Here is a 16,823-nt window from a genome sequence, read left to right as displayed (position 1 = left end):
ACGGACTTAGATGATACTATTGAAAGGGATACTGTTAACACATCTCGTGTTAAATTCTAAAGGACCGGATATCTAAAGTTGTGGTCATGCCACCACTCCAACATGTTGAAGTTTTATCATCCTGTTCCTGATATCTAATTTTGTCGTTGTTGAGGTACGTCGCAACTTCCCTCGACCAGTCATATGTGTGTTCTTGTTGGTGTCGAAGAACTCGAGAAAGAGAAGGAGCCACCAAACATCTTTCCTCGCGTTCATTTATTCTTTCCCGCGGATGGTGATGGGGAGCGTTGCACATGAACTTTGGCATAACTTTCATCCTACTTACCATAAATTTCAGAAAGCTTATCACTAACACTAGTGAAATAAGTAGAATAGTCCACATTTACGATGTCACTTAAGAGTAAGAGAACATTACCAAACCCTGCAAGTTTAGCCCTAGGATTCAAAATAAATGCACATATTGGCATTTTTTTGATTTTTTTCTTTTTTTCTTTTGATGGCAACAAGAACAACACAAACACACCAAATCACTTTGCATGCTTTCATGTGAGTAGCTATTTCAAAAATATGATGCCACATTAAAGGATATGTAAGAGAAGAAACCTCAAACAAAGCAACGGTTTAATCATTAAAAAACTTCAAAAAAAATAGCAATACTTGAGAAACATGCAAATCATTAGGGTGAGTAGAGGTGATCCCTCGACATTGAAGCCCCGCGACGTGACCGGACACGAGGGCATCGCCGCTTCAGTGCACACACCGCGTCCCGTGAAACCAATGTCAACGCAAGGGCGTCCTGACCGTCAGTTCATTTCGTGGGTATAAGTCTGACAGTAGATGTGTAGGGTACGAAAGAATGGGCAGAGCCTTAGCTACGGCGAGGTTGTATGAGTTCAGGCCCCTCTACGGTGGAGGTAAAAGCCCTACGTCTCAGTGCTCTTGGGAGCTTGATGTCGAGTGGAATATGGATTACAGTGAATTGCTAACCCCCGCACCAGTGGGGAAGGGCGACTTATATAGAGTGCGCTGCCCTTCACAACAGTTCGGTGCACAGGGATGGAGTAGTGGCGATTAAATGTCTACGTTACAGGTAACGTATGCCTTAAATGCTAACAAAGGTACATGAAAACGTATGACCGTTGCCCTCCACGGGGGTTACGATGTACAGACTGGAATCCAGTCGGTAAATTTGATACGCTCCCACTAGCCCTTTCCAGTCCAGTAAGAGTTCTCTTAACGCCCTTGTGGTTAGTAGATTCCCGCGGATGGTAGGTCATGTGTGCCACTTACCGCTTCATCCCAATGCCTTTATTATTAGACGCTGACCTCAATGAACCAGACCTCGAGAATTCGTTCATCCCTTCGCTCCGAGGATTGGTCGAGTACTTGGCCACATGCATGAGTAGGCCTGTTGCCGGGATAATGCTCATCTCCGACTGGACGATGGAGGAATCATCACCGACTGGATGATGGGAAGTCCTTAATTCAGTCGGAACTCACTAAGGGCCCTGTCCCTTATGAAGGGTAGTCCTTGGGTAGGACCTATAGGGCAGGCCTATGACCCTACCCTAGGACTATAACCCCATTATTAGTCCCCGAATGGATCGGGGTTGGAACGACGAAGCGATGCTTGGAGTACGGATCCGACTGGTATGGATGCGACTTTGGCGTTGTTTGCCTCGATCCATTTTATCCTCTTGACTAGTGATCCGAGTGGATATATCTGTGAAATGAACCGTCAGAGACCGAGTGCCTCCGTGGAATCTTTTGACGTGACCGGTCAACTGACAGCGGCGGAATTTTTGGGATCCTCAAATTTCGGTTGTCGCGCGCTCAGCGGGGATGACGACATCGTCATCGAGTAGTATCTGCCGCCTCGATTTCCGCGCCTTCATCTCCTCCACTAATATCGCAGCAACCGGTCGAGGGATAAGATTTCGGGGCCACCTGCTAGTGACCCAGTCGAAACCTTATTTAAACCTCTCTAGGGAGGGTTTCTCGTTGCACTCGCCTGATAACTCGCACTCGCCCCGCTTCTCCCGTGGCTTCCTGTGCACCCCAAGCTCCTTCCTTCTTCTCCTCCTCCGTGGATCTGCAGCCTCCACCATGACGAAGGGGCAGACGAGCAAGCTCGAGGCACGGAAGAAGAAGAAGACAGCGGCTCCTGCTCAGCGGCGACAGCGGGCACTGCCGGCGGGTTGGATCCAAGGGGATTTTCTCCCCTCCACGGTGACAAAGAGCGACATGATGGAGCTGGTGGAGCAAGGTATGATCGAGAACAAGTCGTGGAGGCTGCCGGCGGAGGGCGAGACGGAGCCGGCGCCTCGGGAGGATGAGCGTGTCTTGCTGCTCAGTCACGTGTACCGAGGCTTCTCTCTGCCTCCTCATCCCTTCTTCAGAGGTATCATGAACCACTTCGGGGCGCAGCTCCACCACTTTCCTCCCAACGCAATAGCTCATCTTTCTGCCTTTGTCGTGCTTTGCGAGTGCTTTATCGGTTGTCCTCCCCACTGGGGGCTCTTTTAAGTACATCTTCTCTGCTAGATCCCAAACCATCAAAAGACTTAGCCAGTCGGACGACAAAACTCATATCCTCCAGCTCTGCGGAGGCTTAGGCTTCCAGAATAAAACCAAAAGTAGTTATCCCGCTCTTCTCCGCCACGCCAGGAAGACGATCCCATGGATACGGACAACGTTGCCACATCCCAGCAAGGTACGTCGCGACGACTCCGAGAGCTTACGTTATTGTTTCGCGAATTCAGTCTTTGATCTTGCCCTTTTTTCTGTGGTCTCGCGTCATTCAGTCGGGCTTCCTTCAGAGGTGATTCATCTGGAGGAGGACGACCAGAAGAGGTCCGAGCAAGCTTCGGTGCCTGTCCTTGAAGTTGCTCCATCTGCTACCGCTCCCGCCATGGATGCGCCGCCAACCGAGACGATGTCGTCGACTGAAACGGCGCTCATCGCGGCTGAACCGACTGGAGCAGGACTTGGGATTATTGGGGAACGTCGCATGGGAAACAAAAAATTTCCTACGCGCATGAAGACCTATCATGACGATGTCCATCTACGAGAGGGGATGTGTGATCTACGTACCCTTGTAGACCGTACAGCAGAAGCGTTAGTGAACGCGGTTGATGTAGTTGAACGTCCTCACGTCCCTCGATCCGCCCCGCGAACCGTCCCGCGATCAGTCCCACGATCTAGTGCCGAACGGACGGCACCTCTGCGTTCAGCACACGTACAACTCGACGATGATCTCGGCCTTCTTGATCCAGCAAGAGAGACGGAGAGGTAGAAGAGTTCTCCGGCAGCGTGACGGCGCTCCGGAGGTTGGTGATGATCTTGTCTCAGCAGGGCTCCGCCCGAGCTCCGCAGAAACGCGATCTAGAGGAAAAACCATGGAGGTATGTGGTCGGGCTGCCGTGGAAAAAGTCGTCTCAAATCAGCCCTAAAACCTCTGTATATATAGGGGGAAGAGGGGGAGCCTTGCCTTGGGGCTCAAGGAGCCCCAAGGGAGTCGGCCGAGCCAAGGGGGGAAGGTCTCCCCCCCCCAAACCGAGTCCAACTTGGTTTGGTGGGTGGAGTCCTTCTTCCCTTTTCCACCTCCTCCCTTTTTTTTCTCTTTGATTTTCTTCCTATGGCGCATAGGGCCTTCTTGGGCTGTCCCACCAGCCCACTAAGGGCTGGTGTGCCATCCCCAAGGCCTATGGGCTTCCCCGGGGTGGGTTGCCCCCCCCCCCCCCCCCGGTGAACTCCCGGAACCCATTCGTCATTCCCGGTACATTCTCGGTAACTCCGAAAACCTTCCGGTAATCAAATGAGGTCATCCTATATATCAATCTTCGTTTCCGGACCATTCCGGAAACCCTCGTGACGTCCGTGATCTCATCCGGGACTCCGAACAACATTCGGTAACCAACCATATAACTCAAATACGCATAAAACAACGTCGAACCTTAAGTGTGCAGACCCTGCGGGCTCGAGAACTATGTAGACATGACCCGAGAGACTCCTCGGTCAATATCCAATAGCGGGACCTAGATGCCCATATTGGATCCTACATATTCTACGAAGATCTTATCGTTTGAACCTCGGTGCCAAGGATTCATATAATCCCGTATGTCATTCCCTTTGTCCTTCCGTATGCTACTTGCCCGAGATTCGATCGTCAGTATCCGCATACCTATTTCAATCTCGTTTACCGGCAAGTCTCTTTACTCGTTCCGTAATACAAGATCCCGCAACTTACACTAAGTCACATTGCTTGCAAGGCTTGTGTCTGATGTTGTATTACCGAGTGGGCCCCGAGATACCTCTCCGTCACACGGAGTGACAAATCCCAGTCTCGATACATACTAACTCAACTAACACCTTCGTAGATACCTGTAGAGCATCTTTATAGTCACCCAGTTACGTTGCGATGTTTGATACACACAAAGCATTCCTCCGGTGGCAGTGAGTTGTATGATCTCATGGTCATAGGAACAAATACTTGACACGCAGAAAACAGTAGCAACAAAATGACACGATCAACATGCTACGTCTATTAGTTTGGGTCTAGTCCATCACATGATTCTCCTAATGATGTGATCCAGTTATCAAGTAACAACACTTGCCTATGGCCAGGAAACCTTGGCCATCTTTGATCAACGAGCTAGTCAACTAGAGGCTTACTAGGGACAGTGTTTTGTCTATGTATCCACACAAGTATTGTGTTTCCAATCAATACAATTATAGCATGGATAATAAACGATTATCATGAACAAAGAAATATAATAATAACTAATTTATTATTGCCTCTAGGGCATATTTCCAACAGGGATGCCCAAGGAGTCTCCCGTGGTGCCGGGCCCGTCGACTGTCGAGTACGACGCCCGACACCTCCCAGAAGATCAAGTGGGAGCCGCCAAGGAGGCTATGGTGCAGGTGGAGTTGATGGCGGGTGATGCGAAGGGGGCGTACGACTCCATCGCATCTTTGTACAAGAGAAGCTTGGAGCTCCGGGAAGATATCTGAGTAAGTGCGCTAGTAAGTATTTGCTTTTCTCTTGTAACCCACTGGGGGTTTAAGCGATACACTCGGATACAGTAGGATTATTTTGCAGTGGGTTCACTCTGAGTGAACCGAGTGGGTGTAGTCCCCGAGACTTCTGTCGAGTGCTTGCACCTGCAGTTGTCTTTATATACATTGTCTTTGACTTGATCTGGTGAAAATTAATCTGTCCGAATGTTGCCAGTGGGGGCACTCCGAGTGCACCTACTAGAAGTAGTCTCCGAGAGTAATTTTACTCAGGTCGGGTAGTAGCAGCCTCATAGGCTTGTTTTTTGTTATGTAGCTCAATAGGGCGGACCCGTTTGAGCTTCATACCAGTGGGGTCACTCTTAGTGAACCCACTGGGTGTAGTCCCCGAGACTGCTGTCGACTGCTTGCGTCGGCAGTGGTCTGAAGAACTTTGAGGTTTTATTGTTTTCCTTGTTGAATTTGTGTGATCTTCTCTTCGCGCTGATTTGCAGAAGACTTGCGAAATGGGATCAGCGTACAACGCTCTGAAGGTTGAAAAGATCCAGCTTGCTGCAGAACTGGAGGCAGCTGTGCATGACTTAGCTAGCGTGAAGGGTGTTCTTGCTGCACAAGAGAAGTCCTTGGAGGAGTCCCGTGAGGCAAACAAGGCATTGGTGGCCGAAATTGAGAGAATGGGCAAACAAAGAACTGAGCTGATGGGGCAGATGAAGGTGATGAACAGTCGGTGCATATCACATGAGAAGTACGTCAGTGACTGGGCGAGGAAGATGATTGCGCTTCTCGGTGGTAAGTTTTGTTTTTCCGAGTGCTTCTTGACTTTGTATTTCGTTCTGCGCTTATTTTCTGCTCGTCTTGTCTTCGCAGATTTTTGTATGGACGCTGAGGCTGAAGCAGCTGACTTTTTGTATTTCATCGGTCGCCTGAGAGAGGTCGTCGGCTGAATCGACAAGGAAATGTGGCCCGAAGACGAGTCCCGGCGGGAGATGGAAGGGTTGATGACTCGGCCGTAGGGCGTCCCGAACCGAGTGCAGGCGTGGAAGAAGTCTGCTGCTCGCTGTGGTGCGGACATGGCGCTGTCGCTGGTCCGAGTGCACTGCAAGGAAGCTCGCGAAGAGAAGCTGAAGGCGCTACAGGTCGCCAACACCAAGAAGCTTCGATTCGAAGATTTCATGGAGACCTTCCTTGAGAGCGCCACTCGCATCGCAGACGGGATCGACCTCGACACTTTCGTGGAGCCTGCCAGTCCTAGTGCTAGTCCTGACGATGCTTAAAAAACTTTACCTCGGTATGCCGAGTGGTACTTGTATCAAACTTTGGCCACTGCTGTTGGCCGTCACATTCGTGGTTCGCTGTGGATAAGCTTGATCTACACCGAACCGAGTATCTTTAAACCAACTTTGAATTTGAATCGAATATTTTGCTCTTCCTTTGCCAAAGAATTCTTGACACGATTTTGGCTCGTGGTTTGTGTTTGGCGTTTCTTGGTGAAGCCAGTGGCAAACATGCGGAGCATGTAATTGTCAGTTGTCTTGACACCTGCATGAGCCTCAATGAGGGTCTGCTAAGCCTCCGAGTGGATCTGTAGGATACACTCGAAGGGAGTTCTTTACTTAGGCGATTCGTTGTCGCAGCTAAGTCTTAAAGCGCGACTGTAAGGTCGCACTCGGAGCGAGTTGCTACTCATGTAATTGTCAGTTGTCTTGACATCTACATGAGCCTCAGTGAGGGTCTGCTACTCATGTAATTGTCAGTTGTCTTGACATCTACATGAGCCTCAATGAGGGTCTGCTAAGCCTCCGAGTGGATCTCTAAGATACACTCGAAGGAAGCTTTTTACTTAGGCGATTCTTGATCGCAGACAAGTCTCCGAGTGCGACGTTTAGAGCACGCTCGGAGAAAGTTGTTGCTTAGGCGATTCTGGATCACAGCTAAGTCGCCGAGTGTGACGTTTTAGTGCACACTCGAAAAAAGTTTGTACTTAGGCGATTCTTGATTGCAGCTAAGTCCCCGAGTGCGACGTTTAGTGCACACTCGGAGAAAATTAGTACTTAGGCGATTCTTGATCGCAGCTAAGTCCCCGAGTGCGACGTTTAGTGCACACTCGGAGAAAATTATTACTTAGGCGATTCTTGATCGCAGCTAAGTCCCCGAGTGCGACGTTTAGTGCACACTCGGAGAAAGTTAGTACTTAGGCGATGTTGGATCGCAGCTAAGTCCCCGAGTGCGACGTTTAGTGCATGCTCGGAGAAAGTTGTTGCTTAGGCGATTCTGGATCGCAGCTAAGTCGCCGAGTGCGACGTTTAGTGCACACTCGGAGAAAGTTTGTACTTAGGCGATTCTGGATCACAGCTAAGTCCCCGAGTGCGACGTTTAGTGCACACTCGGAGAAAGTTTGTACTTAGGCGATTCTGGATCGCAGCTAAGTCCCCGAGTGCGACGTTTAGTGCACGCTCGGAGAAAGTTGTTGCTTAGGCGATTCTGGATCGCAGCTAAGTCGCCGAATGCGACGTTTAGTGCACACTCGGAGAAAGTTAGTACTTAGGCGATTCTGGATCGCAGCTAAGTTTTTTTTTGAGACCGGAGTCTGCGAATGCGGAAGAATTTTGAATCTGCAAAAAATCAATCTTCTTTGTATTACTTCAGCGATACTTGTTCTTTACATTGCTTCAGTCGACGGTCACGTGTAGAAGCGCTTCAGGAGATCTCCGTTCCATGCTCGTGGCTCGTCCGTTTCCCTGTCGAGGTTGTAGAGTCGATATGCACCGTTGTTCAGCACCTTGGAGATGATGAAGGGTCCTTCCCACGCGGGAGCCAGCTTGTGAGGTCTCTGCTGATCCACTCGGAGCACCAGGTCGCCTGCTTGGAATGTACGACTCCTGACGTGTCGCGCGTGAAAACGCCACAGATCTTGTTGATAAATGGTTGAGCGAGTCAGTGTCATCTCGTGCTCCTCTTCTAGAAGATCCACTCCGTCTTGCCTGGCTTGCTCTGCTTCGGCTTCGGAGAAGAGTTCGACTCGTGGAGCATTGTGAAGCAAGTCACTCGGAAGGACTACCTCTGCTCCGTAAACGAGGAAGAACGGGGATCGCCCTGTAGATCTATTTGGGGTTGTGCGAAGACCCCACAGCACCGAAGGCAGCTCGGTGACCCATGCGCCGGCAGCATGTCCCACTTCTCGCAGGAGTCGAGGCTTCAACCCTTGAAGAATAAGTCCATTCGCTCGCTCTGCTTGCCCGTTTGTTTGGGGATGCGCCACAGACGCAAAATCCACTCGGATACCTTGGCCTGTACAAAAACCTTTGAATCTGTCCGAGTCAAAGTTTGTGCCATTGTCAGTGATTATGCTGTGCGGTACCCCGAATCTGGAGATGATATCCCTGACAAACTTGATGGCCGTAAGTGTTGGAAATATGCCCTAGAGGCAATAGTAAATTAGTTATTATTATATTTCTTTGTTCATGATAATCGTTTATTATCCATGCTATAATTGTATTGATTGGAAACACAGTACATGTGTGGATACATAGACAAAACACTGTCCCTAGTAAGCCTCTAGTTGACTAGCTCGTTGATCAAAGATGGTCAAGGTTTCCTGACCATAGGCAAGTGTTGTCACTTGATAACGGGATCACATCATTAGGAGAATCATGTGATGGACTAGACCCAAACTAATAGACGTAGCATGTTGATCGTGTCATTTTGTTGCTACTGTTTTCTGCGTGTCAAGTATTTGTTCCTATGACCATGAGATCATATAACTCACTAACACCGGAGGAATGCTTTGTGTGTATCAAACGTCGCAACGTAACTGGGTGATTATAAAGATGCTCTACAGGTATCTCCGAAGGTGTTCGTTGAGTTAGTATGGATCGAGACTGGGATTTGTCACTCCGTGTGACGGAGAGGTATCTCGGGGCCCACTCGGTAATACAACATCACACACAAGCCTTGCAAGCAATGTGACTTAGTGTAAGTTGCGGGATCTTGTATTACGGAACGAGCAAAGAGACTTACCGGTGAACGAGATTGAAATAGGTATGCGGATACTGACGATCGAATCTCGGGCAAGTAACATACGGAAGGACAAAGGGAATGACATACGGGATTATATGAATCCTTGGCACCGAGGTTCAAACGATAAGATCTTCGTAGAATATGTAGGATCCAATATGGGCATCCAGGTCCCGCTATTGGATATTGACCGAGGAGTCACTCGGGTCATGTCTACATAGTTCTCGAACCCGCAGGGTGTGCACACTTAAGGTTCGACGTTGTTTTATGCGTATTTGAGTTATATGGTTGGTTACCGAATGTTGTTCGGAGTCCCGGATGAGATCACGGACGTCACGAGGGTTTCCGGAATGGTACAGAAACGAAGATTGATATATAGGATGACCTCATTTGATTACCGGAAGGTTTTCAGAGTTACCGGAAATGTACCGGGAATGACGAATGGGTTCCGGGTGTTCACCGGGGGGGGGGGGCAACCCACCCCGGGGAAGCCCATAGGCCTTGGGGGTGGCGCACCAGCCCTTGGTGGGCTGGTGGGACAGCCCAAGAGGGCCCTATGCGTCAAGGATAGAAAATCAAAGAGAAAGAAAAAAAAGGAGGTGGGAAAGGAGAGAAGGACTCCACTTTCCAATCCTAGTTGGACTAGGATTGGAGGAGGACTCCTCCTCCCTTGGTGGCGCAGCCCTTGGGGCTCCTTGAGCCTCAAGGCGAGCCTCCCCTCCCTCCTCCTATATATATGGAGCAATTAGGGCTGATTTGAGACAACTTTTTCAAGGCAGCCCGACCACATACCTCCACAGTTTTACCTCTAGATCGCATTTCTGCGGAGCTCGGGCGGAGCCCTGCCGAGATAAGATCATCACCAACCTCCGGAGCGCCGTCACGCTGCCGAAGAACTCATCTACCTCTCCGTATCTCTTGCTGGATCAAGAAGGCCGAGATCATCGTCGAGTTGTACGTGTGCTGAATGCGGAGGTGCCGTCCGTTCGGCACTAGATCGTGGGACGGATCGCGGGACGGTTAGTGGGACGGTTCGCGGGGCGGATCAATGCACGTGAGGACGTTCCACTACATCAACCGCGTTCACTAACGCTTCTGCTGTGCGATCTACAAGGGTACGTAGATCGGAAATCCCCTCTCGTAGATGAACATCACCATGATAGGTCTTCGTGTGCGTAGGAAAATTTTTGTTTCCCATGCGACGTTCCCCAACAGTAAGGGCGTCGAGCTTCTTGATGGGCTTGGCTTCAATCCACTTTGTGAACTTGTCGACTGCCACCAACAATTGTGTGAATCCCCCTTGGCCTGTCCTGAATGGACCGAATGTATCTAATCCCCACACCGCAAACGGCCAGATAAGAGGGATTGTCTTCAACGCAGATGTTGGCTTGTGGGACTTGTTCGAGTAGAACTGACAGCCTTCTCATCGGTCGACCATATCCTTCGCCATTTCATTCGCCTGCAACCAGAAGAAGCCAGCTCTGAATGCTTTGACGACGATTGCCCTTGAGGAGGCGTGATGACCGCAGGTTCCCGAGTGAATTTCTTCCAGGATTAATTGTCCCTCCTCAGGGGAGATGCATCGTTGAAGGACGCCTGAAACGCTTTCCTTGTACAACTGGCCATCAATGACAGTGAACGACTTTGACCTGCGGACGATCTGCCTCGCTTGGACTTCGTCCTCTGGTAATTCTTGCCTCAGGATGTATGCAATGAACGGCACAGTCCAATCGGGGATGATAGCAAGAATCTCCATGATCAAATAAACCACAGCAGGGACTTCGACTTCAGTCGGATCTGTCGAGCTCTTTGGTTGTACTGGTTCCTCTGTGAAAGGATCTTCTTTAACTGAGGGAAGGTGAAGGTGCTCGAGGCAGACGTCACTCGGGACTGGTCTCCGAGTAGATCAAAGTTTTGCCAATTCATCAGCTGCTTGGTTTTTCAGTCGCGGAACATGGTGGAGTTCGAGACCTTCAAACTTTTTCTCGAGCTTCCTCACTGCATTGCAGTATGTGGTCATGGTGGGGTTCCTGACGTCCCACTCCTTCATCACTTGATTAACCACCAAATCCGAATCGCCATAGACCATCAGGCGATGGACGCCAAGTGTGATGGCCATGCGCAGTCCATAAAGGAGAGCTTCATACTCTGCCTCGTTGTTGGAGGAATCAAAGTGTATCTGCAACACGTACTTGAGTTTGTCACCCTTTGGCGATATGATCACAACGCCAGCGCCGGAGCCATTCAACATCTTGGACCCATCGAAGAACATTGTCCAATGAGCCGAGTAGATGTGGGTCGGTTGCTGTTGTTCTACCCATTCTGCTATGAAGTCAGCCAGAGCTTGAGACTTTATAGCTTTCTTGGCCTCGAACTTGATGTCGCAGTATAACATCTCCATTGCCCACTTCGCCACTCGGCCCGATGCGTCCCGATTGTGGAGGATTTCCGACAACGGAGCATCAGAAACGACAGACACCGAGTGGTCTTGGAAATAACGAGCCACCTTCTTCGCAGTCATGTAAATCCCGTAGATAAATTTTTGATGGTGGGGATACCTGTGCTTGGAAGGAGTCAGGACTTCGGAGACATAATACACTGGCCGCTGAACCTTGTATGCTTTGCCTTCTTCTTCCCGTTAGACTGTGAGAACAGTGCTGACGACTTGATTTGTAGCCGCGATGTACAGAAGAAGGGGTTCTTTACTGAGCGGGGCAGTAAGAACTAGCTGGGTGGAAAGTAGGGCTTTGAGGTCGTCGAATGCGATTTGGGCTTCGTCTGTCCACTTGAAAGTGTCTGATTTTTTCATGAGTCGGTACAAAGGAAGTGCCTTCTCGCCGAGTCGACTGATAAACCTTCTCAAAGCCGCTAGGCAACCTGTGAGCCTTTGAACATCGTGTATTCTGACCGGACGCTCGTTTCGGACGATGGTCCCGATCTTTTCGGAGTTGACATCGATCCTTGTTCGGAAACGAAGAAACCGAGTAACTTTCCGCTGGGAACACCAAATGAACACTTGGCTGGGTTGAGCTTGATATCGTACCTACGAAGGTTGGCGAATGTTTCTGCCAAGTCAGTCAGCAGGTCGGAACCTTTGCGTGACTTGACTACGATATCATCCATATACGCCTCCACATTTCGACCGATCTGGTCAAGGAGGCATTTTTGGATCATGCGCATAAAGGTTGCTCCTGCATTCTTCAAACCAAATGGCATAGTGATGTAGCAGAAACACCCGAATGGGGTGATGAAGGCTGTTTTTAATTCATTGGGGCCATACAGACAGATCTGATGATAGCCCGATTAGGCATCAAGGAATGACAAACGCTCGCAACCCGCAGTCGAATCAACAATTTGATCGATGCGGGGGAGCGGGAAATGGTCTTTCGGACAGACCTTATTGAGATGCTTGAAGTCGATGCACATTCAGAGAGACTTGTCCTTCTTGGGCACCATGACAACATTGGCGAGCCACTCGGAGTGGTGTACCTCGCGAATGAAGTTGGCTGCCAAAAGCTTAGCCACCTCTTCTCCGATTGCTTTCCTCTTGTGCGCGACGGACCGACGCATGCATTCTCGGACAGGCCGAGCAGCAGGATCCACATGCAGTCGGTGCTCAGCCAACTCCCTGGGTACACCTGGCATGTCAGCGGGAGATGTTTCATGGCAACCTGGTCGTCTCCACCGCCGATCTGGACTGCCACTCGGTAGTCGTCCAGCCACGTTTCTGGCTTGGATTCTCCTATAAACTTGCTGATCCCCGTCGCCAATCGGAAGTTGGGAGGGATGTCAGCCGAACGGATGGCTCGACTGAAACACTCAGGGCCAGAGACGATGGTCCTGCTTCCACTCGGACGGTCTATATCGTGACCATCGCGGTGGGCCCGGCCCCTGTCGACCCTCCTCTGGGCGATATATCCTCTTGCGTCGGGCCTTGGATCATAAGTGTCACCGACCGAACGCCGATCATCATGATGTCGGGGCCCGTAGGGCCTACCCCGCGGAGGGGTGCGTGAACGGCGACGATCTTCGGGATTCATGGAACGGCTGCCTCCCCTGTGTCGCTGATGAGAACCGGGGTTGTGAACTGACCGATGCGTGTTCGCGTGAACAGAACTATTGTGGATCCTGTTGTGCGATTGGGAGACCGCCGAATTTTGCTGCTACGCCGTGTGCAGCAGGGCACGGATCTGCTCGATCCCTCTGCCAGCCTCTGAATCAGTCGGCTGGAGGGAATCGGCTATCTTGGCGGCGGTAGCCAGGTTGAGGACGGGTGTGCGTAACACCTCCACGTTGCTCTGACGAGTGCGCCAACTGGCAGAACGGCGGGGCTGACGGCGAGCGCCGGATGTTTCGCCGACCTCGTGCTCGTTCCGGCCGGTTTGGCGGGGGCTTTCATGGGAGTTGGCCATGTGCACTTCGGCTGCAGGCCCGTGACCCAAGTACTCGGAAGGAAACTCAGTCGGAACTGAGTCCGAGCGCTGGGACGGCGGCGCAACTACAACCGACTCGAGGACCGCCACTTGTGAAGACGCGTTCTGGCGCGCCTGGGCATGTTGCACCCAACGCTGGAGCCACGGACAGCGGGACCGCTTGTTGCGGCGCGCGATGGGGGCGTAGATCGACACCGGAGCCGACTGCTGGAGAAGAAGGATGCCGCGGCGCCGGCACGAAAGTGCGTAGCCCCACGACTGGGGAGCGCCTCGACGTCGAGAGGTGCATCCCGAAGCCATGCCGAATCGTCGACGATGAAGGAGAGAGCGCCGAAGAGGATCTCATGACCCATGCACAAATCTCCACCAGATGACATGATGAGAAGATGTAGTCGCAAACTCACCAGAAGTCGATTAGACGCCTGCCCCACGGTGGGCGCCAACTGTCGTGGGTATAAGTCTGACAGTAGATGTGTAGGGTACAAAAGAATGGGCAGAGCCTTAGCTACGGCGAGGTTGTATGAGTTCAGGCCCCTCTACGGTGGAGGTAAAACCCCTACATCTCAGTGCTCTTGGGAGCTTGATGTCGAGTGGAATATGAATTACAGTGAATTGCTAACCCCCGCACCAGTGGGGAAGGGCGACTTATATAGAGTGTGCTGCCCTTCACAACGGTTCAGTGCACAGGGATGGAGTAGTGGCGATTAAATGTCTACGTTACAGGTAACGTATGCCTTAAATGCTAATAAAGGTACATGAAAACGTATGACCGTTGCCCTCCAGGGGGGTTACGATGTACAGACTGGAATCCAGTCGGTAAGTTTGATACGCTCCGAATGCTCATCTCCGACTGGACAATGGAGGAATCTTCACCGACTGGATGATGGGAAGTCCTTAATTCAGTCGGAACTGACTAAGGGCCATGTCCCTTATGAAGGGTAGTCCTTGGGTAGGACCTATAGGGCAGGCCTATGACCCTACCCTAGGACTATAACCCCATCATTTCACATAGCCTAGCCTTGGCTATATAAGTCGTGCTCTGGCGATGCACATCTGAACCTCCTCCTCTCTGAGCCCCTCTTCCTGTCCAAGCTTCTCCTCGTCCGACAATGACAAAATCATGTCCAGGCTCATGGTGTTGCCGCCCCTCACTCTCTGGGGCCCTCGGCCTCCACGACGGACGGCTCCTCCAGCAAGAAGAAGATTGTTATCTTCTCCAAGAACGAGGAAGACCAGGTACATCGTAGCGATAGCCGCATCTCGCCGCGAAGATCCCTGTGACGGGCGAGGAATTCACCCATCAGATGGAGCTGATGACTAAGTGATCACTCCGAGAGCGTGGCCCGATGTCACCCTTGCTACTGCGTCCCATCAAGGAGGGGTCGCCATCCCTATCACGCTATCGCGTGCAGGAGGAGCTCGAGTCACCTCTCCAGCGTGTGAAGGAGGATTCCCCCCACCCACCCACGCAACAGCGACGACGTCCAGCTAGGACGCCATGTCAAAGAGGAGCTGGTGTCCTGGGATGCAACTGCGACGACGTCTACATCGAACGCCATGTCAAGGAGGAGTCGGCGTCCTCGCAAGCAACCGTGTCGTCCAAATTAGACGTCACGCGAAGGAGGAGTCGATGTAGTGTGAAGGAGGAGCTGGCGTCATCGTCGTCGCACAGCCAATACGCGTGGAGAGACGACCTGCCTCCCCATGAATGAAATCGGTCGTGTTTTGCTAAAATTTGTCTCGTTTGTTAAATTTCGATTTGAATTGTACCCTCTTTATAAAGAAACACAAAATCTTTTATAACACTAAAATAATATAGGTCACTTTAGACCACTAAAATAGTATACAAAGGGACATGGAGTTTCTTAGCTATGAGCTTGGTTGACGAGTAAAAATAATGAACAATAATTCAAATTTTCTGAATTCTTTTACTGACAAACATTGCCAAAAACTTGCAATACATGCACAATTTTAGCATGAAATCCGAGTTCAAGGCTAGAAGAGCACTTTTACATAAAAAGGGAGTATATGTGACAACGACTTTGATCTCTCGTGCGTGGACAGATGTGGTTTCTCATGATTTAAGAGGTGGTTGATCGAAGAATAGATGTGTTAGAGCATTTACAACCGGACCTTTGAAACCCTTCTCAAACGTCTATGCAGGTCGGTTGGTCACTGCCCGGTCACGAAAATGCGACCGAGACGAACCTCTCAAACCTACCTCGGACGTCCGGACTAACCGGCATCCCCATTTCTAACCCAAATATGGGGTGGATAGGGGGAGCCCGGGCACACCCGCCACGTCGGCCTGACGATTTGGCCCCACACGGACTCATCAGGAAATCCTACGGTCCGACGGGCGCCTCGACCATCAACGTGGTGTGAACATCGCGTGGCGCCGCTCCGGCTCCCCGGTGTTAGAGCATATTTCTCCATACGTGGTTTTGGTAATTGATAACAATCCCTATGGACTAATGTTTGCCTTGAATTATATTCGAAGGATTTGTTCATAGGTACTTCTTGAAGTCCATATGTTGGTTTCAAGGAGTTCATATAATGACCAAGGTGGTATTCAAGGTTTTATCCAAAGATTGATCATAAAGACACAAGGTTGATCAAGACTAAGTCAAATAGTGAATCAAGTTGATCAACACACAAAGCATGCAAGATGTACAGAAAGGGATCAAGTGATCCCATGTTATGGTAAGCATTGTTCATTACGCTTTGTGTACTAACCCATGGTCTTCGTGAGAGTTCTATGTGGGGTTAGGTGTGTTTCCATGGGCCTGTGTCAAGAGTAATATCTCATATAACCCATGTAGGATGACATCAAGCGGTGATCGTCATGAAGATTGTCGTGTGCAAGTTCAAGTGGAGCATCGCGAAGATATCATGCTTGAAGTTTGCCGCCCATTGTGGTGACAATGGATTTGTGAAGATGTGTTGAAGAGTGGCTCAACCATGATGGGTATGGGGGAGTAATCAACTGGTCTTCATCGAGCCAACGCAATCAAGAAAGGCGGTCCATATTGAGGAAGTCCATACCGGCATCTTTTAGCTCAGGTGGGCTATGTGAAAGGTATAGGTCTGCCCTTGATAGGTTTTCTATTTTACCGGTCTCACGGTGGTAGTTGGGAGACTGGGTTATAGGATAGATCGTCGTACTATCAAGGGGGGCTCTCAAGTGAGTAGCTTGATCGTATAGTTCGTTGAGAGCTCAAACCATTACATTATTGGCATCATCATCTTTCTTGGTTCTTGGTTGGCTTTTCTCTATGTGGGTTCTTGGGCTTATGGTCATCTTCATGACAAGCTTGAGTTCATCGAAAATGGAGTCCATATGCTGATATGCATCTT

The sequence above is a fragment of the Hordeum vulgare genome, chromosome 2H (assembly GCF_904849725.1).
Source record: "Hordeum vulgare subsp. vulgare chromosome 2H, MorexV3_pseudomolecules_assembly, whole genome shotgun sequence".
In the NCBI taxonomy this organism is placed as follows: domain Eukaryota; kingdom Viridiplantae; phylum Streptophyta; class Magnoliopsida; order Poales; family Poaceae; genus Hordeum; species Hordeum vulgare.
This window is presented reverse-complemented; position numbering follows the sequence as displayed.